General features: G+C 43.3%; 1 protein-coding gene across 4 annotated transcripts in view; it reads left to right on the top strand.

The window, feature by feature from the left end:
• Positions 1–25,956, top strand: part of ZFP64 (ZFP64 zinc finger protein) — a 105,036-nt gene that overhangs the window by 54,053 nt on the left and 25,027 nt on the right. The gene's annotated exons all lie outside the window — the stretch shown is intronic.

The following is a 25,956-nucleotide window of genomic DNA, read 5'->3' as shown; positions in this document are numbered from 1 at the left end:
ACCTCAGCCTCCCAAGTAGTTGGGACTCCAGATGTGTGCCTCCATGCCTGGCTAATTTATTTATTTATTTATTTACTTATTTACTTATTTATTTATTTATTTTTGTAAAGATGGGGTTTTTCCGTGTTTCCCAGGCTGGTCTCGAACTCCTGGGCTCAAGCAATCTGCTCGCTTTTGCCTCCCAGAGTGCTGGGATTAGAGGCATGAGCCAGTGCACCGGGCCTGCTTTCCAATATTTAACAATGATTGTTAAATATATATTTGCCTACTGCTGTGTAAAAAGTAAACATTAACCGCGCCTCAATCTTCCATTAAGAAATTCTTCCCTGATGAGAGAAAGCTTTTGGACTTCATCTTCTACAGCCCCCATCCTCAAATTCTGAGTTTTGCTGAGATGACTTATAAGTTTATTTCTAGGCCTTTGTTAAGTTTTGCCCTGTGATATGTCTCTTACATTCAAATTCCCAATTGACCATCTCCATTTAGATTTAACCAAAAATTACTGCATTCATTGTTCACCATAGTTTCTTACACCCTTCAGCTTCCCTATGTTGCGCCTTTACTCTGATTTCATTTTCATTTGGTTGGAGTACTTCCTGGAGCATATTCCTCAGAAGGGCACATAGGTGGGACTTCTTTTGTCCTGGCAGATGAATTATACCCTTGGACATAAGATCTTTTTTTCTTCAGTAGTCATTAAACTCTGTTCTGGTGGAGATGAAAAGTTGGATCCCAATCTGATCCACTTCTTAGATGCCCTAGGTCCTGTAGCCCAGCAAAGTTGAGACAAAATGATGGTGTTACCAGGAAAAAAAGCAAGGCAGTGGCTCATTCTAGCCAGTCAGGTGGAGAGAACCCATCTCTGAAACTTCTCAGATAGAGAGCAGGGCTTTAAAATAGGAAATATTATTAATCTTAAAAATTATTATTTATTTCATCATACTTCTCAGCAACAAAATTATGGCTATATAAATTGAAATTCACATCTTTTATTTTCTATGATCACAGGGCTCCAAGCTTTAGACATTTCTTCAATATCAAATTACCATTAGGGCCAGGCACGGTGGCTCACACCTGTAATCCCAGCATTTTGGGAGGCCAAGGTGGGTGGATCACCTGAGGTCAGGAGTTTGAGACCAGCCTGGCCAACATGGCAAAACCCCATCTCTGCTAAAAATACAAAAATTAGCTGGGTGTGGTGGTGGATGCCTATAGTCCCGGCTATTCAGGAGGCTGAGGCAGGAGAATCACTTGCCCGGGAGGCAGAGGTTGCAGTGAGCCGAGATCACGACACTATATTCCAGCCTGGGAGACAGAGTGAGACTCCATCTCAAAAAAACAAGATAATTAGGAACTTTTGACCAAAGCAACATATATATATTATATAATTTGAAAAACAGTTATTAAATATAAGCAGTGTACTGGTGTTTTTCTATTTTAATGAGGTAGATAGGCCTGGTTTTTAGTTAGCTTATATATTCTTTATGAATATGAATTTTTAAAAAACCGTTTTTCAGCAGTTGCTAGAATGAGATACAGTTTATTTTCAGTTATGTGTCAAATTCTTTTTTATTTATGTAAACTCTGAGTTTTATTCACATAAATAAGAATATAGAAATACAAGTTGTATTGTTATAGCAATATTTCTCAATTTTAATTTTTTCTGAATTCTATGCCAGAAAATCACATATTGATCAGTTGTCATTAATTGGGTCAATTTTATTAAAAACAAAGAACTGAAAAGAACCTGGGGTTTCTTTCCCAATTATGGAATCACTTGCCTTCTCAACATTGATGCTGTGATATCTCAGATTTTATGGCTCCATGCATTGGTTCAGTATGGTTTATTAATAATGGGTCACTTTCTCTGCGCGTTCTTAGGTGATCAGTTTTAGGAAAAGATATGCCTAGAAGTTAAGGATCTGAGAATTGATGTCCTTAATCATGCCTGTTTTTTGTTGTTGTTGTTGTTGTTCTTTTTTTTGGTTTTTTCTTTTGTTTCTTTTTCTTTTTTTTTTTTTTTGAGAGAGTCTCCCTCCATCGCCCAGGCTGGAGTGCAGTGGTGTGATTTCGGCTTACTGCAACCTCCACCTCCCTGATTCAAGCAATTCTCCTGCCTCAGTCTCCTGAGTAGCTGGGACTACAGGTACACACCACTATGCCCAGCTAATTTTTGTATTTTTAGTCAAGGCAGGGTTTCACCATGTTGGCCAGGCTGGTCTCGAACTCCTGACCTCAAATGATCCACCCACCTCGGCCTCCCAAAGTGCTGGCATTACAGGCGTGAGCCACCGAACCCAGCCAATCATGCCTGTATATACTGAAAATCTTGGCAGGGCGCAGTGGCTCATGCCTGTAATTCCAGCACTCTGGGAGGCTGAGGCAGGAGGATCACTTAAGCCCAGGAGTTTGAGACCAGCCTGGGCAACATGTCGAAACCCTGCCTCTACAAAAAATACCAAAAAATTAGCTGGGCTTGATGACACATGCCTGTAGTACTGGCTTCTTGGGAGGCTGAGGTGGGAGGATCACTTGAGCCCAGGACGTCAATGCTGCAGTGAGCCGTAAGCCATGATCACACCACTGCACTCCAGACTGAGCAACAGAGCGAGACCCTGTCTCAAAGAAAAGAAAAGCATCTTTGTGTATTTCCATAGTACAAAACTCCCAATTTGAAGACCTTTTGCCATAGAGCAGGAATCAGCAGTGTTTTTTCTGTAAAGCTCCAGATAGTAAATGTTTTCAGCTTTGTGGGCCATATCTTCTCTGTTCCAACTATTCAGCCCCACTAGGGTAGCAGGGAAATAGCCACAGTCAATATTCAGGGCAGTGGGCGTGGCTGTGCTTCGATAAAATTCCATTTATAGGCATTGAGATTTCAGTTTCATAAAATTTTCACCTCACAAAATTTAATTTTCTTTTGATTTTTGTTAACCAGTTAAAAATGTGAAAACCAGACCAGTCACAGTGGCTCACACCTGTAATCCCAGCACTATGGGAGGCCGAAGCAGACAGATCACTTGAGGTCAGGAGTTCGAGACCAGCCTGGGCAACATGGTGAAACCCTGTCTCTAGCAAACATACAAAAAAGTAGCCAGGTGTGGTGGCGTGCACCTTTGCTCCCAGTTACTTGGGAGGCTGAGGTGGGAGGATCACTTGAGCCCAGGAGGCAGAGGTTGCAGTGAGCTGAGATTGTGCCACTGCCCTCCAACCTGGGTGACAGAGTGAGACCCCATTTCAAAAAAATATAAAAATAACAATAAAAATGTGAAAACCATTCCTAGCTCACAGACCATACAAAAAAAAGTGGTCCATAAGTTCAAATTAGATTGAATTTCTATTTTATGACTTCTTTTTATGTTGGAATGGAGAATTCTGTTTAAAAATTAGACCATCTGTAGGATTTTTTACTGTTGTTATTGTTGTTTTTGTTATTGGCATGTGATTAAACAAACATATGAAACCCCTTCCTGGAATGTTCCAAGTCACTGTGTTTCCTATGGTGGGAATGGCCTATAAACTCTTGAAAAGCCATAAGGCAGTTTGTGAACCTTGATGCCACCCTTCCTGAAAGCATCGCAAAGAAGCAGCTTTGGGCTGAAAAGTTGTCAATCCCCCAGCAGCTCTGGCTTAAGTCACAATGACACTTGATTAAATAAACAGGGTGCTTGCCACCAAACTGAGATATCTTAATAACCCCCTGCTTATATAAATCAGTGACTCTGCTGTAAAACACCTGCAAATTTGAGTTCATGTTTTCAGTGGCTTACTGTGGAAGGCTTGGCTTCCACAAACAGAACAGGCAAGCTTCTCTCCTGAGTAGATGAGAAATTTAGCAGAGAGGCAGCCTGGATAAAATCTGACTTTAAATCAGGAGTAGATCTAGCTTTTATGGGGCCTGAAGTGTATTTTTTTTAAAAAATGTAAAATTACAAATACAGGGACTTAAAAAGGGCCTTGGGGAGCAGAGGGATCCTCAATTTCAGCATTCTCACAGTAAATCTGCCTTAGCATTTAGTTCTCAGTGGGGTGAGTGTGTGATTTCCTGCAATAGGGAAAAGTCCTTCTTCTTTTTTTTTTTTTTTTCTGAGACAGGATCTCACTCTGTTGCCCAGGCTGGAATGCAATGGCATGATCATGGCTCACTGCAACCTCCACCTCCCGGGCTCCGGTGATCCTCCCACCTCAGCCTCCTGAGTAGCTGGGTTCACAGGCATGCACCACCATGCCCAGCTAATTTTTGTATTTTTTGTAGAGACAGGGTCTTACAATGTTGCCCAGGCTGGTCTCAAACTCCTAGACTCAAGTGATCTACCCACCTCGGCCTGCCAGAGTGCTGGAATTACAGGCATGAGTCACCAGCCCAGACAAAAAGCCCTTCTTGAAGAAGGCAGAAACCACTACCCAAGGCACAGTGGACCAAAGGGGAATCCCTGAAGTGGGCCCATCAGGAAGCCAGGTCGTATGTTCTTTGGTTAATTCCTAGGTATTTAATTTTGTGTGTGGCTATTGTAAATGATATTACTTTTTAAATTTTCTTTTTCAGATTGTTCACTGTTGGCGTATAGAAATGCTACTGATTTTTGTATGTTGATTTTCTATCCTACAACTTTACTGAAATTGTTTATCAGTTCTAATAGTATTTTTCTGTGTGGAGTCCTTAGGTTTTTCCAAATATAAGATCATATCATCTGCAAACAAGGATAATTTGACTTCTTCCTTTCCAATTTGGATGCCCTTTATATCTTTCTCTTGTCCAATTGCTCTAGCTAGGACTTCCAGTGCTATGTTGAATAACAGTGGTGAAAGTGGGCATCTTTGTCATGTTCCAGGTCTTAGAGGAAAATCTTTCAGTTTTTCCCTATTAATTATGATACTAGCTGTGGGTCTGTCGTATATGGCTATTATTATGTTGAGGTATGTTCCTTTGACACCCAATTTTTTGAGGGTTTTTATCATGAAGGGATGCTGAATTTTATCAAATGCCCTTTCAGCATCATTTCAAATGATCAAATGATTTTTATCCTTCATTCTGTTTATATGATGTATTACATTGAGTGATTTGTATATATTGAGTCATCCTTGCATTCCAGAGATAAATCCCACTTGGTCATGATGATCTTTCTAATGTATTGTTGAATTTGGTTTGCTAGTATTTTGTTGAGGATTTTTGCATCAATATTCTTCAGAGATATTGACCTGTAGTTTTCTTTTTTTGATGTGTTTTTGTCTGGTTTTGGTATCAGGGTAACACTGCCCTTGTAGAATGAGTCTGGAAATATTCCCTCCTGCTCTCTTTTTTGGAAAAGTTTAAGTAGGATTGGTATTAGTTCTTCTTTCAATGTTTAGCAGAATTCAGCAGTGAAGCCATCGAGTCCCAGGCGTTTCTTTACTGGGAAACGTTTTATTGTGGTTTTGATCTCGTTACTTGTTAATGATCTGTTCAGGTTTTGGATTTCTTCATGATTCAATCTTGGTAGGCTGTTTGTGTCTAGGAATTTGTCCATTTCATCTAGATTTTCCAATTTATTGGCATGCAGTTGCTCATAGTAGCCACTAATGATCCTTTGAATTTCTGCAGAATCAGCTGTAATACCTCCTTTTTTCATGTCCGATTTTATTTATTTGTATCTTCTCTTTTTTTTCTTAGTCTGGGTAAAGGTTTGTAAATTTTGTTTAACTTTTAAAAAAACAGCTTTTTTTCATTGACCTTTTGTATTATGTTTTCATTTAAATTTCATCTATTTCTGCTCTGATCTTTCTTATTTCTTCTACTAATTTTGGGTTTGGTTTGTTTTTGCTTATTAGATTGTTTATTTGAAGTTTTTTCTCCTTTTTATGTAAACTCTTATAAACTTTCCTTTTAATGCTGCTTTTGCTGTATTCCACAGATTTGGGTATGTTGTATTTCCATTATCATTTGTCTCAGAAATTTTAAATTTTCTTCTTAATTTCTTCATTGACCCATTGGTCATTCAGGAGCATGTTGTTTAATTTCCAGGTATTTGTATAGTTTCCAAAATTCCTCTTGTTATTAATTTCTAGTTTTGTCCCATTGTGGTCAGAGAAGATGATTGATATTACATCAGTTTTTTTTCAACATTTTAAGACTTGTTTTGTGACCTAACATATGGTCTATACTTGAGAATGATCCATGTGCTGAGGAAAAGAATGTGTATTCTGCAGCCATTGGATGAAATGTTCTGTAAATATCTACTAGATCCATTTAGTCTATAGTGCAGATTAAGGCCGATGTTTCTTTGTTGATTTTCTGTCGGGAAGATCTGGCAAATGCCGAAAGTGGGGTGTTGAAGTCTCCAGCTATTATTGTATTGGGGCCTAACTCTCTCTTTAGCTGTAATAATGTTTCTTTTATATATCTGGGTGCTCCAGAGTTGGATGCATATATATTTAAAACTGTGATATCCTTTTGCTGAATTGACCCCTTTATAAACATTATATATAGTGACCTGCTTTGACTCTTCTTATAGTTTTTGTCTTGAAATGTATTTTGTCTGATTTAAGTATAGCTACCCCTGCTCTTTTTTGGTTTCCATTGGCATAGAATATCTTTTTCATCCCTTTATTTTTAGCCTATGTGTGTTTAGGTGAAGTGTGTTTCTTGTAGGCAGCAGATCAGTGGGTCTTGTTTTTTAATCTATTCAACCAGTCCATGTCTTTTGATTGGAGACTTTAGTTCATTTACATTCAATGTTATATTAAGTAAGGACTTGCTCCTGCCATTTTATTTGTTTTCTGCTTGTTTTGTGGCCTGCTTTTCTTTCTTCCTTCTTTTCTTGCTTGCTTTCTTTTCTTTCTTCTCTCTCTTTTCTTTTCCTTTTTCTTTCGTTTTCTTCCTTCCTTCCCGTCCTTCCTTCTTTTCCTTTCTTCTTTTTCTTCTTTCCTTTCCTTCCCTCCTCCCTTTCTTTTCTTTCCTTCCTTCCTTTCCTTCCTTCCTGTTTTCCTTTCTTCCTGTCTTCCTCCCTTCCTTTAATGAAGATGAGAATCTGTATTTTATTTTATTATTATTATTATTTTTGAGACAGAGTCTTGCTCTGTCGCCCAGGCTGGAGTGCAGTGGCCCAATCTTGGCTCACTGCAAGCTCTGCCTCCCGGGTTCACACCATACTCCTGCTTCAGCCTCCCGAGTAGCTGGGACTACAGGCGCCCGCCACAACGCCTGGCTAATTTTTTGTATTTTTAGTAGAGATGGTGTTTCATCAGGATGGTCTCAATCTCCTGAGCTCATGATCTACCCGCCTCAGCCTCCCAAAGTGCTGAGATTACAGGCATGAGCCACCACACTGGGCCGAGAATCTGTATTTTAAATTTGGCACCCTGGAGAGTGTTCTGATCTGAGTAATGTGGAAAATACTAAGATAAACAACTAGAGGCTAGAGACTGCAAGAGCCTGCCTGGTGTCACATGGCCATCAGCCCTAAGAAGTTTGATAAATGTTTCCTGAACACCTACTATAGGCTAGATGTTGTTCTGGAAACATGTGAAGTTTCCATGAGCAAAAAGGAAGTGATCATGCCCTTATGGAATCGCCTTCTCATAAGAGAAAACAGATAATTAATAAGCAGAATGGATGGGGTGCAGTGGCTCATACCTGTAATCCCAGCACTTTGGGAGGCCGAGGCAGGAGCATTGCTTGAGGCCAGGAGTTCAAGACCAGAGTGGACAACATAAGGAGACCCCCCTCTCTACAAAAAATAAAAAGATTAGTCGGGTATGGTGGAACATTCCTGTAGTCTCAGCTACTTTGGAGGCTGAGGTGGGAGGATCACTTGAGCCTGGGCACTTGAGGCTGCAGTGAGCCGTGATTGTGCCACTGCACTCCAGCCTAGGTGATAGAGCAAGATCCTGCCAAAAACAAACAAACAAACAAAACACAATTGTAGGCACCATATACAGTGTCTTAGAAGCTGGTAAGTGCCATGGCAGGGTGGAGGGACTGAGTATGATGAGGGAGAGGAGCCTGCGGGTCAGAGTAGTTCTCCCTAAGAAGTTGAGATTGGAACAAAGACTGGAATGAGGGAGTGAGGGAGCCATGTGGATCTCAAGAGGAACAGAGTTCCAGGCAAAGGGAATGCAAAAACCTTAAAGCAGGAACGTGGCCAGGGAAGAGTGAGCAAGGGAAAGAGGAGCAGGCAGCAGGAGTTTTTTGTGTGTCTGACATGTTTTATAATAATAATAAACAACAATGATGATCGCACTCATTCAGCAAAGATGAATTGCCCCGGGGCATACCATGGTGGTGACACAGGGCAGGCAGGATCCCTGCCCCCTGGGAGATTACAGTCTAGTTAGGCAGACAGGCGAGTTGTCACAACACATATGTGCTTTAATGGGATACAGAGGCACCATGAGGAACAGAAGCAGGCACCATGAGGAGCATCTGGGAACAGGCCTTCCCAGATTTACGTCCAAGAGGCTGAAATGGGCCAGGGCCGGGGTGACCAGCACCTGAGCTGAGTCAAAATGCTACATAGGAGTTACACAATTGAAGGCAAAGAACAGAGGAGTGAGGGAAATGAGCATTCTAAGATGCACTGGACGTTAGGGCAGTCTGGAAAGACAGAGGGTATTTGTAATTGGAACATTTTTGCTAGAAGGAAAAAGGCAAATAAAAAAGGCTGGAGCGGCTGGGTACGGTGGCTCACACCTGTAATCCTAGCATTTTGGGAGGCCCAGGCGGGCGGATTGCCTGAGCTCAGGAGTTAAGAGACCAGCCTGGGCAACATAGCAAAACCCCATCTCTACTAAAAATACAAAAAAAATCCACCCTGGCTAACACGGTGAAACCCCATCTCTACTAAAAATACAAAAAAAAAAAAAAGAAAGAAAGAAAGAAAGAAAGAAAATTCACCGGGCGTGGTGGTGGGCACCTGTAGTCCCAACTACTTGGCAGGCTGAGGCAGGAGAATGGCGTGAACCCGGGAGGCGGAGCTTGCAGTGAGCCGAGATCGCGCCACTGCACTCCAGCCTGGGCTAACAGAGCGAGACTCCATCTCAAGAAAAAAAAAAAAAAAATTAGCCAAGAGTGGTGGTGCGCGCCTGTAATCCCAACTACTCGGGAGGCTGAGGCAGGAAAATGGCTTGAACCCGGGAGGCGGAGGTAGCAGTGAGCCCAGATCGTGCCACTGCACTCCAGCCTGGGTGACAGAATGAGACTCCGTCTCAGAAAAAAAAAAGAAAAGTTAAAAAAAGGTCGGAGCTCCTTGTGGAGTGTTAGCTTCTGGAAATTTTGTTCATTTCTGGAAAAGAAATGCCACAGTTATACCATGTATATAAGACGATCGTGTAGTTTATCATCCAAGCTGGGGCACTTTTGAAAGTGGTAAAGACTATGGGAGACCAGGTGGAAATCAGCCCTTGTTACTGACGGAAGACCAAGCTCAGAAGCTGTAAAATGGTGACTAATGCTGCCCTCCAGTGGTGGAGTGCAGCAACTCAACACAAGGCAGTATAGAATTTCACCTCCCTCGGGTCAGTTTTCCAAGAATAACAAGTAAGGTGCCACAAAGCAGATCAGTTTGCTTTTTCCACCTAGCAGTTTAGGTATACATTTATTAATACTGTAAATGTGTCCATCTTTATCAATCTGTTCTCATCCCAGCTGTATGATTTTATTCCTGTTTTCATGTTAGTCGCTATGGTAGGCTAGATAATGATCTCAAATTCTGTCTTTTCTCCAGCTACAGAATATTTACCCACCTTGTCCATTGACATTATGGTGGGTGGAGCACCACCACAATGGGGCAAAGCCATTTGACTTGCTTTGGCCAATGGAATATCAGTGGACCTGATGGGAACAGGGGTATTATTATTATTATTTATAGAGAGAGTTGCTATGTTGCCCAGGCTGGTCTCAAACTCCTGGCCTCAAACAATCCTCCTGCCTTGGCCTCCCAAAGTGCTGTGATTAGAGGCGTGAGCCACCACATCTAGTCCAGGAACAGGGGCTTTCAATGTGGCTGTAGAATTTGACACAACCTCTTGCTCTGGAGTGATCTGCCTTAGAACAGATCCTGTGTAACTGATGGCCTAAACAGAAATGAACAGACACATGGAACACACCTCAATCCAAACCACAGCCCAGAGCCAAGCTCCACAGAGCCACAGTGAACCCACAGACCCGGGAAAAAAATAAATAAACATTTGTGTGGAAAACCACTGAGATTTTGAGGTTGTTATATAGCAAAAACTGTCTTACACAGTAGTAGACTACCAGTGAATATCCTCAACTTATTATTTCCTACTGAGTTGCTGTAGACAGTGTTCAATATCTGGATAAGTGAAAATCACGTTTTCACTACAATACTGCTTTAAAGTCACTCTCAACACAAGTATGGTGAGAAAAAGGATTTGTCTTTGTAAAATTTCTTCCCATCCTGTCTTCTTGTCTTGCTTCCTGTATTAATCCATTTTCATACTGCTGTAAAGAATTGTGTGAGACTGAGTAATTTATAATGGAAAAAGGTTTAATCAACTCACAGTTCAGCATGGCTGGGGAGGCCTCAGGAAAGTTACAGTCATGGCAGAAGGCAAAGGGGAAGCAAGGCACCTTCTTCCCAAGGAGGCAGGAAAGAGAAGTGCTGAGTGAAAGGGGAAGAGCCCCTGATAAAACCGTCAGCTCTTGTGAGAACTCACTATCATGAGAACAGCAGCCGCCCCCATGATCCAATTACCTTTACGTGGTCTCTCCCTTGACACGTGGGGATTATGGGAATCATAATTCAAGATGAGATTTGGGTGGGAACACAAAGCCTAACCATATCACTTCCTTTAAAAAAAAAAAAAAAAAGTCTTCCCTTTAAAAGAAAAAATTTCTAACCGTATCACTTCCTTTAAAAACAAAATTCTGGGCCAGGCGCGGTGGCTCACAACTGTAATCCCAGCACTTTGGGAGGCCGAGGCCGGCGGATCATGAGGTCAGGAGATTGAGACCAGCCTGGCCAACATGGTGAAACCCCGTCTCTACTAAAAATACAAAAATTAGCTGGGTGTGGTGGCGCACGCCTGTAGTCCCAGCTACTCAGAAGGCTGAGGCAGGAGAATTGCTTGAACCTGGGAAGTGGAGGTTGCAGTGAGCTGAGATCACACCACTGCACTCCAGCCTAGTGACAGAGCAAGACTGTCTTAAAAAAAAAAAAATTCTGACAAAGCCTAACCATATCACTTCCTTTAAAAAAAAAAAAAAAAAAAATTCTTTCCACTGACGGAAAACCTGCCCATAAGAGTCCCCACCCAATTTGCCCACCACCTGTTTGCCTCCATATGGGTGTCTTTCATTAAAGGCACCATTTTCCCTATTGGCTCTAAGACTTAGCACCTCACAGGAGACGGTGCATAAAAGGCATAAGATGTTGGAGATGCCTAAGCTTTTATGAGACTTTACATAAAATCCTAAAGAGAATTCTATTCATTTTGTGCCAAATCTAAGTTACCATGTATCTCCAGAAGGAGAGTCAGACTTCAGATTAATTTGAAAGATTGATATGTTGAATGCTCAATGAGAATTTAAATTTTTCTCAGTATTAAAATTTCTTGCACCCAACCAACAGTCATCTTTATAGGGCATCTTTCAACCTAGTCTGGTGTAGAAAGCATAGACGCACCCAGATTACCTTTAAGCAGGCAGGTGCTGTCATTCAAAGACCTTTTAAGCCTGAGTTGTAGTTTTAAACAGGCCCATGGAGAACTAGAATGATTGACAGTAGAGGGTAATGGTTAAGCAAAGGGTTCTGAAGTCAGAAAGAACTGGGTTGAAATTCCAGCTCCACATCTTCCCAGGTGTCTGACCCAGATGCGTGAAATAACTTCCTGAATTTCAGTTTCTTCTTCTCTATAAAGGGGATAGTAAAAGTACCTACCTTATAATGTTGTAGGGAAGAATTAAATAAAACAATACATGTTGTGGGCCGGGCACGCTGGTTCATGCCTGAAATCCCAGCACTTTGGGAGGCCGAGGCAGGCGCATCACCTGAGGTCAAGAGTTCGAGACCAGCCTGGCCAACATGGTAAAACGCCATCTCTACTAAAAATACAAAAATTAGACAGGTGTGGCAGGTGTCTGTAATCCCAGCTACTCAGGACGCTAACACAGGAGAATCACTTGAACCCAGGGCGCGGAGGTTGCAGTGAGCCAAGATGGCACTACTGCACTCCAGCCTGGGTGACACAGTGAGAATCTGTCTCAAAAAAAACACAAAAAACCATGTTAAGTTGTTAAGTACCTCGCACACAGTAGGCAGTCAATTAGTGTAGCCATATTCAGTGGCAGCTCTAATAATTTGTTTTCCCAATGTATCTTGTGTTAAGCCATCAGTGGCTGATAGTTATCATTAGGGCTGCTCAGGTCCAACCTCTCCCTGTGCAGAGACACCAGTTATTATGTTCATCTCAGTGGAAGATAGTGACCCACCGCACATGGTACAAGCTGGCAGGCACCAGCTACTCCTCCCATGCCCTAGCAGCTGGACAACCACGTAACGTAGGCTTGGCCAGGCAGCTGCTGCCACCCAAGACCAAGGAAGCACACAAAACTATGGGAAGAGATTAATATTTGTTCACAGTAGCAGCATTTCAGCAGAGCTTTAACTAGTGTATGATGGCTGCTGCAGGGTTTCTGGGCAGTGGGGTGCAGCTTAAGGTTTCCCAGTGCATCAGTTCCAGTATGCCACCTGCAGCATCATAGGCAGTCTTGGAAGAGTGCCTTGGTCATGGTTATGGCTGTCAGGCCTGCCTCACGTTCTGCCCATCACCTGAGCCTGGCTCTCCACTCCTCCCATCAATGATCTCAGCTCCTTCACATGCTGCTATAAATTCCCACCCTGGTTTCATTGATCAGTGTCAGTTTCTGGTGTGTGTAATCAACAAACTGTAGTTAGTACATTCCCAGAGAGAGAAGCTCTGGTTGCATCTGTTGTCACCAAAAGTGAGGAGTCCAGTTGGGCAGAATTTGTGGCCATACCAACGTAGAATTCATTGCTGTGAGCTCAGCCCTTGCCCTTGTAAAGGACACCAGCTTAGATGGTTTCACATGAACAATGCAAACAAAGCTTGGTGCTTTTATGCTGAAAGATGCCCCAGCACACCACAAATGCCTTCGTTCCCTCTGACGGCTGCATGTGCTTCAGGACTGGCCTTTGATTTCATCATAGTGGTGGGACTTTGTTAAGCAAAAATGTTTAGGCCGGGCGTGGTGGCTCATACCTGTAATCCCAGCACTTTGGGAGGCAAAGGCAGGAGGATCGCCTGAGCCCAGAAGTTCAAGACCAGCCTGGGCAACATGGAAAAACCCTGTCTCTAAAAAAAAAAAAAAAAAAAACGAAAATTAGCCAGATGTATCTGTAGTTCCAGCTACTTGGGAGGCTGAGGCAGGAGCAACCAAGCCTGGGAGGTCAAGGCTGCAGTGAGCAGTGATTGCACCACTGTACTCCAGCCTGGGTGATGGAGCAAGACCCTGTTTCAAAAAAAAACAATAATAAAGTAAAAAATGTTTACTTTTTTACAATATTTTTGTAAAAAGTGTCAAACATACAGCAAAGCTGAATTTTTTAGTGAACACTCAATACCACAAAATTTTATCATTCACATGTTACTATTATTCTTTATCATATGTCTGTCTATTACAGTAAATTTTTCATTGAAAAGTAATACATGCACAGGGTAAAAAAAATTCAAAGATTTCAATGTGATATGCAGTGAAAAATTATTCTCCTTTTCGCACTGAATTTCCAACTTCGCTCCCCAGAAGCAATCACTTGTAGTGGTTTCTTTTGTGTGTTTTCAGAAAACTTCCATCCAGACACATGCTTATTTTTTTGTTTCAGTTTTTTTCTCCATCCTTTTCAATGGGCTCTTACTCTACATAGTGGCCAATAGTCTGACTTTTTTTTTTTTTTTTTTTTTTTTACATTTAACAATGTATCTTTCAATCAGAATTCATTTAAGAAAAGTTTACTAGCCCAGCACTTTGGGAGGCCAGGCGGGCGGATCGCAAGGTCAGGAGATCCAGACCATCCTGGCTAACACAGTGAAACCCCATCTCTACTAAAAATACAAAAAAATTAGTCAGGCGTTGTGGCGGGTGCCTGTAGTCCCAGCTACTCGGGAGGCTGAGGCAGGAGAATGGCGTGAACCCAGGAGGTGGAGCTTGCAGTGAGCTGAGATAAGGCCACTGCACTTGAGCCTGGGTGACAGAGCGAGACTCTGCCCCCTCCCCCCCCCAAAAAAGAAAAGTTTACTAAGCACTTCTTACTTCTACTTCTCTGTAACAGACATGCCACCCTCTAGGGGCTGGAGATTCAGAAGTCACTCATGTCAACTCATGGGAAACCCATTCATTCTTAAAGCGACTTTGAAACCAGGACTCCAATGTTTATGAGGCCCAGGTAGTAACAAAACAGTATGAAGGTATCTGTGATCAAATAATATATGCTATATTTACACTATACTGGAGTCTATTAAGTGAGTAATAGCATTATGTCATAAAAAACAGTGTACATGCCTTAATTTTAAAATATTTTATTGCTAAAGAATGCTAGTGATCATCTTAGCCTTCAGTGGGTCATAATCCTTTTGCTGGTGGAGGGTCTTGCCTGGAGGTCGATGGCTGCTGACTGATCAGAGTGGTTGCTGAATGTTGGGGTGGCTGTGCCAATTTCTTAAAATAAGACAACAATGAAGTTTTTCTGCATCAATGAACACTTCCTGTCACAAAAGATTTCTCCGTAGCATGCAATGCTGTTTGATAGCATTTTAACTGCAATAGAACTTCTTTCAAAATTGGAGTCAGTCTGCTGGGCGCAGTAGCTCATGCCTGTAATCCAGCAGTTTGGGAGGCTGAGGTGGATCACCTGAGGTCAGGAGTTCAAGACTGGGTAACATGGCGAACATGTTCGCCTGGCTAACATGGCGAAACCCCATCCCTACTACAATTACAAAAATTAGTCGGGCATGGTGGCGCATGCCTGTAATCCTAGCTACTCGGGAGGCTGAGGCAGGAGAATCACCTGAACCCAGGAGGTGGAGGTTGCAGTGAGCCAAGATCGCACCACCACTGCACTCCAACCTGGGTGACAGAGTGAGACTCTGTCTGAAAAAAAAAGAGTCAGTCCCCTCAAACCCTGCTGCTACTTTATCAACTAAGTTTACGCAATATTCTAAACCCTTTGTCGTCATTTCAACAACATTCACAGCATCTTCACCATGAGTAGATTTCATCTCAAGAAGCCACTTTTTTTGCTCAGCTGTAAGTAGCAACTCCTCATCTGTTCAGGTTTTGTCATGAGATTGCAGCAGTTCAGGCTCCACTTCTGATTCCAGTTCTCTTGCTATCTCTACCACATCTGCAGCTACTTCTGACATTTAAATCTTGAACCCCTCAAAGTCATCGATGACATTTGGAATCAACTTCTTACAAACTCCTGTTCATGTTGATGGTCTCCTCCCATGAATCATGAATGTTCTTTATGGCATCTGGAATGGCGAATCCTCTCCAGAAGGTTTTTAATATACTTTGCCCAAATTCATCAAAGGAATCACTGTCTATGGCAGCTACAGTCTTATAAAATGTATTTCTTTGTTTGTTTTTTTTTGAGACGGAGTCTCACTGTCTCCCAGGCTGGAGTGCAGTGGCGCCATCTCGGCTCACTGCAAGCTCCACCTCCCGGGTTCACGCCATTCTCCTGCCTCAGCCTCCAGAGTAGCTGGGACTACAGGCGCCGGCCACCACACCCGGCTAATTTTTTGTATTTTTAGTAGAGACGGGGTTTCACTGTGTTAGCCAGAATGGTCTCGATCTCCTGACCTCGTGATCCAACCGCCTCGGCCTCCCAAAGTGCTAGGATTACAGGCGTGAGTAAAATGTATTTCTTAAATAATAAGACTTGAAAACTAAAATTACTCCTTGGTCCATGTACTGTAGAATGGAGGTTGTGTCAGCAGGCATGAAAACAACATTCATCTCCTTGTACATCTACATCAGAGCTCTTGGGTGACTAGGTGCATTGTCAATGAGCAGTAATCTTTTGAAAGAAATTTTGTTTTCTGAGCAGTAGGTTTCAACAGTGGGCTTTAAATATTCAGTAAACCATGCTGTAAACAGAGGTGCTGTCATCCAGCCTTCATGGTTCCATTTCTAGAGCACAGGTGGAGTAGATGTAGCATCATTCTTAAGGGCCTTAGGATTTTTGGAATGGTAAATGAGCACTGGCTTCAACTTCAAGTCACCAGCTACATTAGCCCCTAACAAGAAAATCAGCCTGTCCTTTGAAACTTTGAAGCCAGACATTGACTTCTCCTCTCTAGCTATGAATGTCCTAAATGGCATCTTCCTCCAGTAGGGGCTGTTTCATCTGCATTGGAAATCTGTTGCTCAGTGTAGCCTCCTTCATCAGTGATCTTAGCTGCATCTTCTGGAGAACTTGCTGCAGCTTCTCCATCAGCACCTGCTGCTTCACCTTGCACTTTTATGTTATGAAGACAGTGTCTTTCCTTAAACCTCAAGAGCCAACCTCTTACCTTCCAACTTTTCTCTTTTCCTCTGCAGCTTCCTCACCTCTCTCAGCCTTCATAGACTTAAGTAGAGGTAGGGCCCTGCTCTGAATTAGGCTTTGGCATAGAAGCATGTTGTAGCTGGTTTGACCCTCCGTCCAGATGACTAAAAGTTTCACCATATCAAAAATCAGGCTGGTTCACTTTTTTATCACTCATGTGTTCACTGGAGTAGCACTTTTAACTTCCCCCAAGAACTTTTCCTTTGCATCCTTGACTTGGCTGTTGGACTCAAAAGGCCCAGCTTTCAGCCTGCCTTGGCTTTTGACATGCCTTTCTCACTAAGCTTAATCATTGCCAGCTTGTGGTTTAAAGTGAGAGATGCACCACCCTCCCTTTCACATGAACACTTATAGGTCACTGTGGGGTTATTAATTGGCCTAATTTCAATGTTGTGTCTCAGGGAATAGAAAGGCTCGAAGAAAGGGAGAGAGAAGGGACTGGCTGGTCAGTGGAGCAGTCAGAACACACACAACACTTGTCAATTAAGTTCCCGTCTTACATGGGCACAGTTCATGGCACCCTAAAACAGTTACGAGGGTAGCATCAAATATCACTGATCATGGACTGGGTGAGGTGGCTAATGCCTGCAATCCCAGCACTTTAGGAGGCCAAGGCGGGCAGATCACCTGATGTCAGGAGTTTGAGGCCAGCCTGGCCAACATGGCGAAACCCCATCTGTACTAAAATTACAAGAATTATCTGGGCATGGTGGCACATGCCTGTAATCCCAGCTACTAGGGAGGCTGAGGCTGGAGAATCTCTTGAACCTGGAAGATGGAGGTTGCAGTGAGCCGAGATCACGCCACTGCACTCCAGCCTGGGTGACAGAGCAAGACTCCGTCTCAAAAAAAAAAAAAAAAAAAGATCACTGATCACATTAACAGATATAATAAATGATAAAGTTTGAAATATTGCAAGAATTATCTCAACATGACACAGAAACACAAAGTGAGCACATGCCATTGGAAAAATGAAGCTGATACACTTGCTGGATGCAGGGTTGACACAAACCTTCAACTTGTAAAAAAAGAAAAAAACACACAGTGTCTGTGACATGCGATAAAGTGGCGTATACGCACATGGTGAGCCATCTATCGGTGCCCTCTTTCCATCCTCATAGTCATTACCACGACGAGGATCATCATTCTCCTTCATTGGCTCTCAGGCACCTTCCCAAACCAGGCCTGAGATTTGCCTCTGGATGTGCCTGAGGTTTAACAGGGGAAAGAGGGTGTCCCAGACACCCTCTAACTGCTATAACAAAGTGCCGTAGACTGGGTAGCTTACACACAACAAAAATTTATTTCTTGCAGTTCTAGAGGCTGGAAAGTCCAAGATCAAGGCACTGACAGATTCGGTGTCTGGCAAGGACCCCACTTTCTCATAAATGGCACCTTCTAGCTGTGTCCACACATGGTGGAAGGGGAAGGCAGCTCTCTGATGCCTCTTTTATAAGGGCACTAATTCCTTCCAGGAGAGTTCCAGCTCCGTGACCCAAACACCTGCCCAAAGCCGTGTTCTTAATACCATCATGTGGGGGTTAGGATTTCAACATATGAATTGTGGGGAGGCACAAACATTCACAGGGGAAAGGAAAAATAGGAAATTATTTAATCATATTCTTTTTGCCATATGAAACCCTTCACACCTGCTCCCCACCCAACTCCTTCACCTTATCTCCTGTACTCCCTGCACCTCTAGTCAGACTAAGGTTTCTCAAAAGTGCCATCTCTTTGCCTCCTGGTCTTTGTAGTGAGTGGGGAGGGGTTGTTTTTTGTTTGGTTGATTTTTTTGTTTGTTTTGAGACAGAGTCTTTCTCTGTCACTGCAACCTCCGCCTCCCAGGTTCAAGCAAGTCTCCTGCTTCAGCCTCCAGAGTAGCTGGGACTACAGGTGCACACCACCATGCCCGACTAATTTTTGTGTGTGTATATGTGTGTGTGTGTGTGTGTATGTATGTGTGTGTGTGTTGTGTGTGTGTGTGTGTGTGTATATATATATATATATATATATATTTTTTTTTTTTTTTTAGATGAAGTCTCACTCTGTTTCCCAGGCTAGAGTGAAGTGACAGTCTTGGCTGACTGCAACCTCTGCCTCCTGGGTTCAAGCGATTCTCCTGCCTCAGCCTCCTGAGTAGTTGAGTAGCTGGGATTACAGCTGTGCACCACCATGCCTGGCTAATTTTTGTATTTTTAGTAGAGTTGGGGTTTCAACATGTTGGCCTGCTGATCTTGAACTCCTGACCTCAGGTGATCCACCCACCTCAGCCTCGCAAAGTGCTGGGATTACAGGCGTGAACCACCGAACCCAGCTTCCCTCCTGGTCTTTGTACAAGCTGTCCCCCTACCTGAAACCCACTTCAACTCACTTCTTTTTTACTTTTATTTATTTTACTTTATTTTTGAGACAGGGTCTTGCTCTGTCACCCAGGCTGGAATGCAATGGCATGATCATAGTTCATTGCAGCCTCGAGCTCCCAGGCTCAAGCAATCCTCCTGCCCTCGACCTTTTTTGATAGCTGCCACCACAGGCACACACCACCACACCCAGCTAATTACTGTATTTTTTGTAGAGACGGGGTTTCACTATGTTGCCCCAGCCAGCCTCTAACTCCTGGCCGGAAGCAGTCCATTCACTTTGGCCTCCCAATGTGTTGGCATTACAGGCGCGAGCCACTGCACCCAACCTACTTCACTTCTTTACCTGCCCAAGATCTCATCCTACATAGCCAGGGCTACAAATCCACCTGTCTGAGGAAGCTTTACCTGCCCACTCTGTGAGAACCTTTATCATATATTTATCACACTGTACTATAGCTGTTTACTTATTTATCCTCCTGATTGCTCTGCAACTTCTTTAAAGACTTGTTTTCATATTCCCAAAGGTTAGCAAAGCCTTGCCCCCAGTGGCAACCCAATTAATGTTTGTTAAACAAATGAATAGCTTCAGGACATGCCCTAGTAGAAAATGTCAGGCAGGCCGACTGTGGCATAAGATAAGGAGACACTAGTGGAACCTGAAAACAGCAATTGGTGTGATTTCACTCCTGCCACAAAGGATGGGGAATTCATTCTTCTCAGGAGTAGGCAAGACACTGACCACTCCAGGCCTGCCACACCCTGCCCTGGAGTCTGGAAGCTTAGAATTCTTATTCTTGAAGAACATCTGCTACAGCTCAGGAGCTTTCAAACCAGTAGGGGCCAGCAGGTGAATTAGAGGCTGTTTGTTTTCTTTATAAATAAAGACTTGGATCCATGTTGTTGCCCAAACAGAATCCTCCTCCACCAACATTTCATTTCCAGTTTTAAGCCGTGAAGGGGTGGGTGGGGTGTGGGAGCAGAGGGGAAAGAGGAGGAAGAAGCTAAGATTTGTAGAGGGGTTATTTCCCTTTTCAACTGAGTTTGTGCACTAGTAACTTAACTAGTTTCTTTTTCATTTAAAAAATAATATAGTCCAGGCATGGTGCCTCACGCCTGTAATCCCAGCATTTTGGGAGGTCTGGGCAGGAGGATTGCTTGAGCCCTGGAATTCAAGACCAGCCTGGGCAATGTAGTGAGACCTTGTCTCTCCCAAACCAAAAAAAAAAAATGCTGGGTGCTGTGGTGTGCACTTGTAGTTCCAGCTACGCAGGAAGCTGAGGCAGGAGGATGGCTTAAGGCTGGGGGGTTGAGACTGCAGTGAGCTGTGATCGCACCACTGTACTCCAGCCTGAGTGACAGAGCAAGCAGAGGGAGACTCCATCTCAAAAAGAATAATAATCATAAAATGTAATTTATGATGATGGTATAGCTTGGCATTTCTAGGCAAGTTGAATGCAAACCTATTCTATGGCCCAGCTGGTCCACACCCGTGCTGCACTTCTCAAACTTACTGTTCATAGAAGAAGTCACATGGGAATCTTCTTTTTTGTGTTTTGTTTTGTTTTGTTTTGAGACAGAGTTTCGCTCTGTCGCCCAGGCTAGAGTGCAATGGCGCGATCTCAGCTCACCACAACCTCCACCTCCTGGGTTCAAGTGATTCTCCTGCCTCAGCCTCCCGAGTAGCTGGGATTACAGGTGCCCACCACCATGCCTAGCTGATTTTTTAGTTTTTAGTAGAGAGGAGGTTTCACCATGTTGGGCAGGCAGATCGCAAAGTCCTGACCTCAGGTGATCTTCCTGCCTTGGCCTCCCAAAGTGCTGGGACTACAGGTGTGAGCCACCATGCCCAGCTCACCTGGGGATCTTTTCAAAATGCAGATTCTGATGCCAGTGTGTCTCAAAGGTAACATGCATATGGATCACCTGGGGACCTTATTAAAAGCCCATTCTGATTTCAGCAGATCATTTTAAACTATAGAAGAATCACCTGAGGATCTTGTTAAATACAGGTTCTAGACATACAGAAACTTTCACATGTGAATCAGGAAAGCAGTGCAAGCAAGAATGCTAACAGCTACAACATTCATAATTTGTGTGTGTGTGTGTGTGCGCGCGTGTGTGTGTGAGACGGAGTCTTGCTCTGTCACCAGGCTGGAGTGCAATGGCACGATCTCGGCTCACTGCAACCTCTCGGCCTCCCAGGTTCAAGAGATTCTTCTGCCTCAGCCTCCTGAGTAGCTGGGACTACCGGCCTGCACCACCATGCCCAGCTAATTTTTGTATCTTTAGTAGAGGCAGGGTTTCACCCTGTTGGCCAGGAAGGTCTCGATCTCTTGACCTCAGGTGATCTGCCCGCCTCAGCCTCCCAAAGTGCTGGGATTACAGGCGTGAGCCACTGCACCCAGCCTCGTGTTAAAATGTATATAGAGATGATGTTATACAAATTATGTTATACATATTATGTATAATGCAAATTATGTTATTGGGCATATGTGTATATATGTGTATGTGTATATATGTGTATGTATACATATGCCTAACAGCATAATTTGTACACTTTGTCTTTTGGATGTTTCACTTAATATATCATAAAAAATATTCCATATGAATGCACATAGAAATGCATTATTTTTTATAGTTTAATAGAATTCTATTGTATGAAAGTATGATATCATTATTTATTTTAGTTAATTCTTAACTATAAAGTAGTATATGACTACATTCCTTATTTTCTTTAAAAAAAAAAAAAAAAAGAAAGAAATATGGCCAGGCGCGGTGGCTCATGCCTGTAATCCCAACACTTTGGGAGGCCGAGGCATGCGGATCACCTGAGGTCAGGAGTTCGAGACCAGCCTGGCCAACATGGGGAAACCCTGTCTCTATTAAAAATACAAAAATAAGCCGTGCATGGTGATGCATGCCTGTAATCCCAGCTACTCGGGAGGCTGAGGCAGGAGAATCGCTGCAACCTGGGAGGCGGAAGTTACAGTAAGCCAAGATCGCACCACTGCACTCCAGCCTGGGTGACAGAGCGAGACTCCATCTCAAAAAAAAAAAAGAAATATTGACGTGGTGCTGTGGCTCATGCCTATAATCCCAGCACTTTGGGAGGATGAGGCGGGCAGATCACCTGAGGTCGGGAGTTCGAGACCAGACTGACCAACATGGAGAAACCCTGTCTCTACTAAAAGTACAATATTAGCCAGGCATGGTGGCGCATGCCTGTAATCCCAGCTACCTGGGAGGCTGAAGCAGGAGAATCGCTTAAATCCGGGAGATGGAGGCTGCCGTGAGCCAAGATCGCACCAATGCATTCCAGCCTGGGCAGCAAGAGCAAAACTCCATCTAAAAAAGAGAAAGAAAGAAATATTACTATGCATAATGTTCACACACAGAGAGAGAGAGAGAAATTTAGGCTCTCCAATCTTCCTTCCTCCAAACTTCTACGCTTTTCTTGCTTAAGATGTAGCCAGTACAGGCTGGGTGCCGTGTCTCACACCTGTAATCCCAGCACTTTGGGAGGCCAAGGTCAGCGCATCACCTGAGCCCAGAAATTCAAGACCGGCCTGGCCAACATGGTGAAACCCCGTCTCTACTAAAAATACAAAAATTACCCAGGTGTGATAGCATGTGCCTGTAGTCCCAGCTACTCGGGAGGCTGAAGCTTGAGGATCACTGGAGCCTGGGAAGTCAAGGTTTCAGTGGGCCATGATCATGCCACGGCACTCCAGCCTGGGTGACAGAGTGAGACCCTGTCTCCAAAAAAAAAAAAAAAAAAAAAAAGCTGTAGCGAGCATGTATTCTTCCAGTACTTTTTTCACTGGATTTATGTGAATATATATTTCACCATTGAAAATATGTATATATTTGAATATGTGTTTAGATCTATATATCTATGTGGTCCTTGCTTTTTTTTCTTTAATGCAATATATCTTAGAGCTCTAAGCATGCTAGTATTCATAAATCCAGCCTGGTATTTCTTTTTTTTTTTTTTTTTTTTTTTGAGACTCACTCTGTTACCCAGGCTGGAGTGCAGTGGCGTGATCTTGGCTCACTGCAAGCTCTGCCTCCCGGGTTCATGCCATTCTCCTGCCTCAGCCTCCCAGTAGCTGGGACTACAGGCGCCCACCACCATACCCGGCTAATTTTTTTTTTTTTTTTTTGTATTTTTAGTAGAGACAGTGTTTCACAGTGTTAGCCAGGATGGTCTTGATCTCCTGACCTCATGATCCGCCTGCCTCGGCCTCCCAAAGTGCTGGGATTACAGGCATGAGCCACCGTGCCCGGCCTGGCCTGGTATTTCATGATCTGGCTAAACCTCAGTTTAATGTAGCCACTTGCCTATTGTTGGACATTGAGGATGTTTCTTCATTTTTTTTTTGCTACAACAATGACTTGCAACAAACATTCTTGGACATTCTCCCTTGTGCGCCTGTGCAAATGTTTCTCTGGAGGAGAAAAGATGGAAAGCAGAATTGATAGATTGGCAGGACATATTTAAAAACGTATTGCCAAATTGCCCTCAAAAGTGGCTATAAACATTCATGCTCTCACTAGCAATGCATTAGAAAACCAATTTCCCTGTACTCTTCCTAACAGTAGATGTTCTGAGTGTTTTAAATTTTTATTGATCTGATAGGTGAAAAGAACAGTGGGAACGGGCTTTACTAGCCATTCCCTTATAATTAGTAAGATGGAACATCCCTTCCATGTTTGTTGCCCTGAATCTGCATTTAACAAGGTCCCCGGGTGATTCCTCTGTACATCAAAGTTTGAGAAGCACTGAAATCAGAATCTGACTTTTAACAAGGTCCCCAGGTGATCTGTATACATGTTACATTTTGAGACACACTGGCATCAGAATCTGCATTTTAACAAGATCCCCAGGTGACTTCTCTGCACAGTGAGTTTCACAAATACAGCATAGGCATGGAATAGCTGGCTCACGCTCAGCATGTGTGTGTGTTTAATCTTTTCTATGGGGACAGGTGAAAATCAGTGTTTCCATTTACTTGAACTAACATTTCTGTAATCATAAGTGACCTTGAACATTTTTTTTCAAATTTTTACATATCATGTTTTTCTTATCTGGGAGCTACCTAGTCCCTGAATCTCCTTAGTTTGCTTCAAACATACCAAAGTTGGGCGCTTAAAAGAGTCTTTGCTGTTGCTCCTCCCTCCCCCGGGAACGCTGTCTCCCTGGTTCTTTCCATGGCTGGCTATTACATTTGTGTTTTAGCTCAAAGGTCACTTCTAGCCAAAATCAGGTACCCACCACTACCACCCAGTCACTCCCGATCACGCTACCACAGTATGTTCATCACAGCACCTATTGCCCTCTAAAGTGACCTTGTACATTCTCTGGTTACTTCTCTGAATCCCTTCTGGATCTTGCCTGTCTTTATCACTCTATCTCCAGCCTAGAACAGAGCCAGGCAATAAAGTGGGCTCAAAGAATTGTTATCAGATGAACTAATGGTGGCTCATGCCTATAATCCCAGCACTTTGGGAGGCCGAGGCAGGTGGATCACTTGAGTTCAGGAGTTCGAGACCAGCCTGGCCAACATGGTAAAACCCTGTCTCTCCTAAAAATGAAAGAAAAAAAAAAAAAGCCAGGTATGGTGGCGGGTGCCTTGTAATCTCAGCTACTTGGGAGGCTGGGGCAGGAAAATCGATTGAACGCAGGAGACAAAGGATGCAGTGAGCCGAGATCGTGCCACTGCACCCTAGCCAGGGCACCAGAGCGAGACTTGGTCTCAAAAAAAAAAAAAAAAAAAAAGAATTCCTGGCAAGGGTACAAGGGTAATGATCAATAAATAAGATTTGTTCCTGTCTAGTTTTCTTTCTTTTTTTTTTTTTTGAGGCGGAGTCTTGCTCTGTCATCCAGGCTGGAGTACAGTGGCGCATTCGCGGCTCACTGCAAGCTCCGCCTCCCGGGTTCACGTCATTCTCCTGCCTCAGCCTCCCGAGTAGCTGGGACTACAGGCGCCCGCAACCACGCCTGGCTAATTTTTTGTATTTTTAGTAGAGATGGGGTTTCACCGTGTTAACCAGGATGGTCTGGATCTCTTGACCTCGTGATCTGCCTGCCTCAGCCTCCCAAAGTGCTGGGATTACAGGCGTGAGCCACCGCGCCCTGCCTCCTGTCTAGTTTTATACCTCTTTGGGGAATCATTTGTGCCTGGATAAACATTTATTTGTTCATTCTGGTATTCATAGTAGAGAATGGTAGTATTAATGATACAAGTTTAATGAGGATGCTTAGGAAGGAGAACCCAGCCAGGCACGGTGGCTCATGCCTGTAATCCCAGTACTTTGGGAGGCCGAGGTGGGAGGATCACTTGAGCCCAGGAGTTCAAGACCAGCCTGGGCAACATGGTGAAACACATTCTCTATAAAAAAATACAAAAATTAGCCTGGGTATGGTGGCATGTGCCTGTAGTCCCAGCCACTCGGGAGGCTAAGATGGGAGGATCGCTTGAGACCTGAAAGTTGAGACTGCGTGAGCCAAGATCACGCCACTGCACTCCAGCCTGGGTAACAGAGAAAGACTCTGTCCCAACAAAGAAAAAAAAAAGGGAAGGAGAACACAACCAGGGTGCCCGCATCCCCAGAGGCCCAGGACAATCAGAAACAACATTGTGTTGATACTTTGTTTTTGTCTCTTTCTCTTTAAAAAGAAGAGTAAGCTTTCCCCATTTAATATATGGATTGAAACTATGAAAGCATGGGAATTCTGCAACTCAGAAGAGTTGAGTAAGGTCACACATGCTTGTTTGCTTCAAATATATTTCCATGTAAAACAGTAACTCTGCCTAGTTAAGTGGAATAACCAATTACAGATGAGTGCTACTTTCGTAGATAACTATAACTCTTACTCCATTATCATAAATAACTGTTAATATTTAGAGTAGTATCTATGTACTAGATGTTGTTCTGTACCTGTTTACATATATAAATTCACTAATCCTCAAGCCACCCTTGGCATTGCCATTTTATTAATGAGAAAAATGGGACACAGAACA

This window comes from Pan troglodytes, chromosome 21, assembly GCF_028858775.2.
Source record: "Pan troglodytes isolate AG18354 chromosome 21, NHGRI_mPanTro3-v2.0_pri, whole genome shotgun sequence".
Taxonomy (NCBI): domain Eukaryota; kingdom Metazoa; phylum Chordata; class Mammalia; order Primates; family Hominidae; genus Pan; species Pan troglodytes.
Note: the sequence above shows the minus strand (reverse complement) of the source record. Positions and strands in the feature narration are given on the sequence as shown.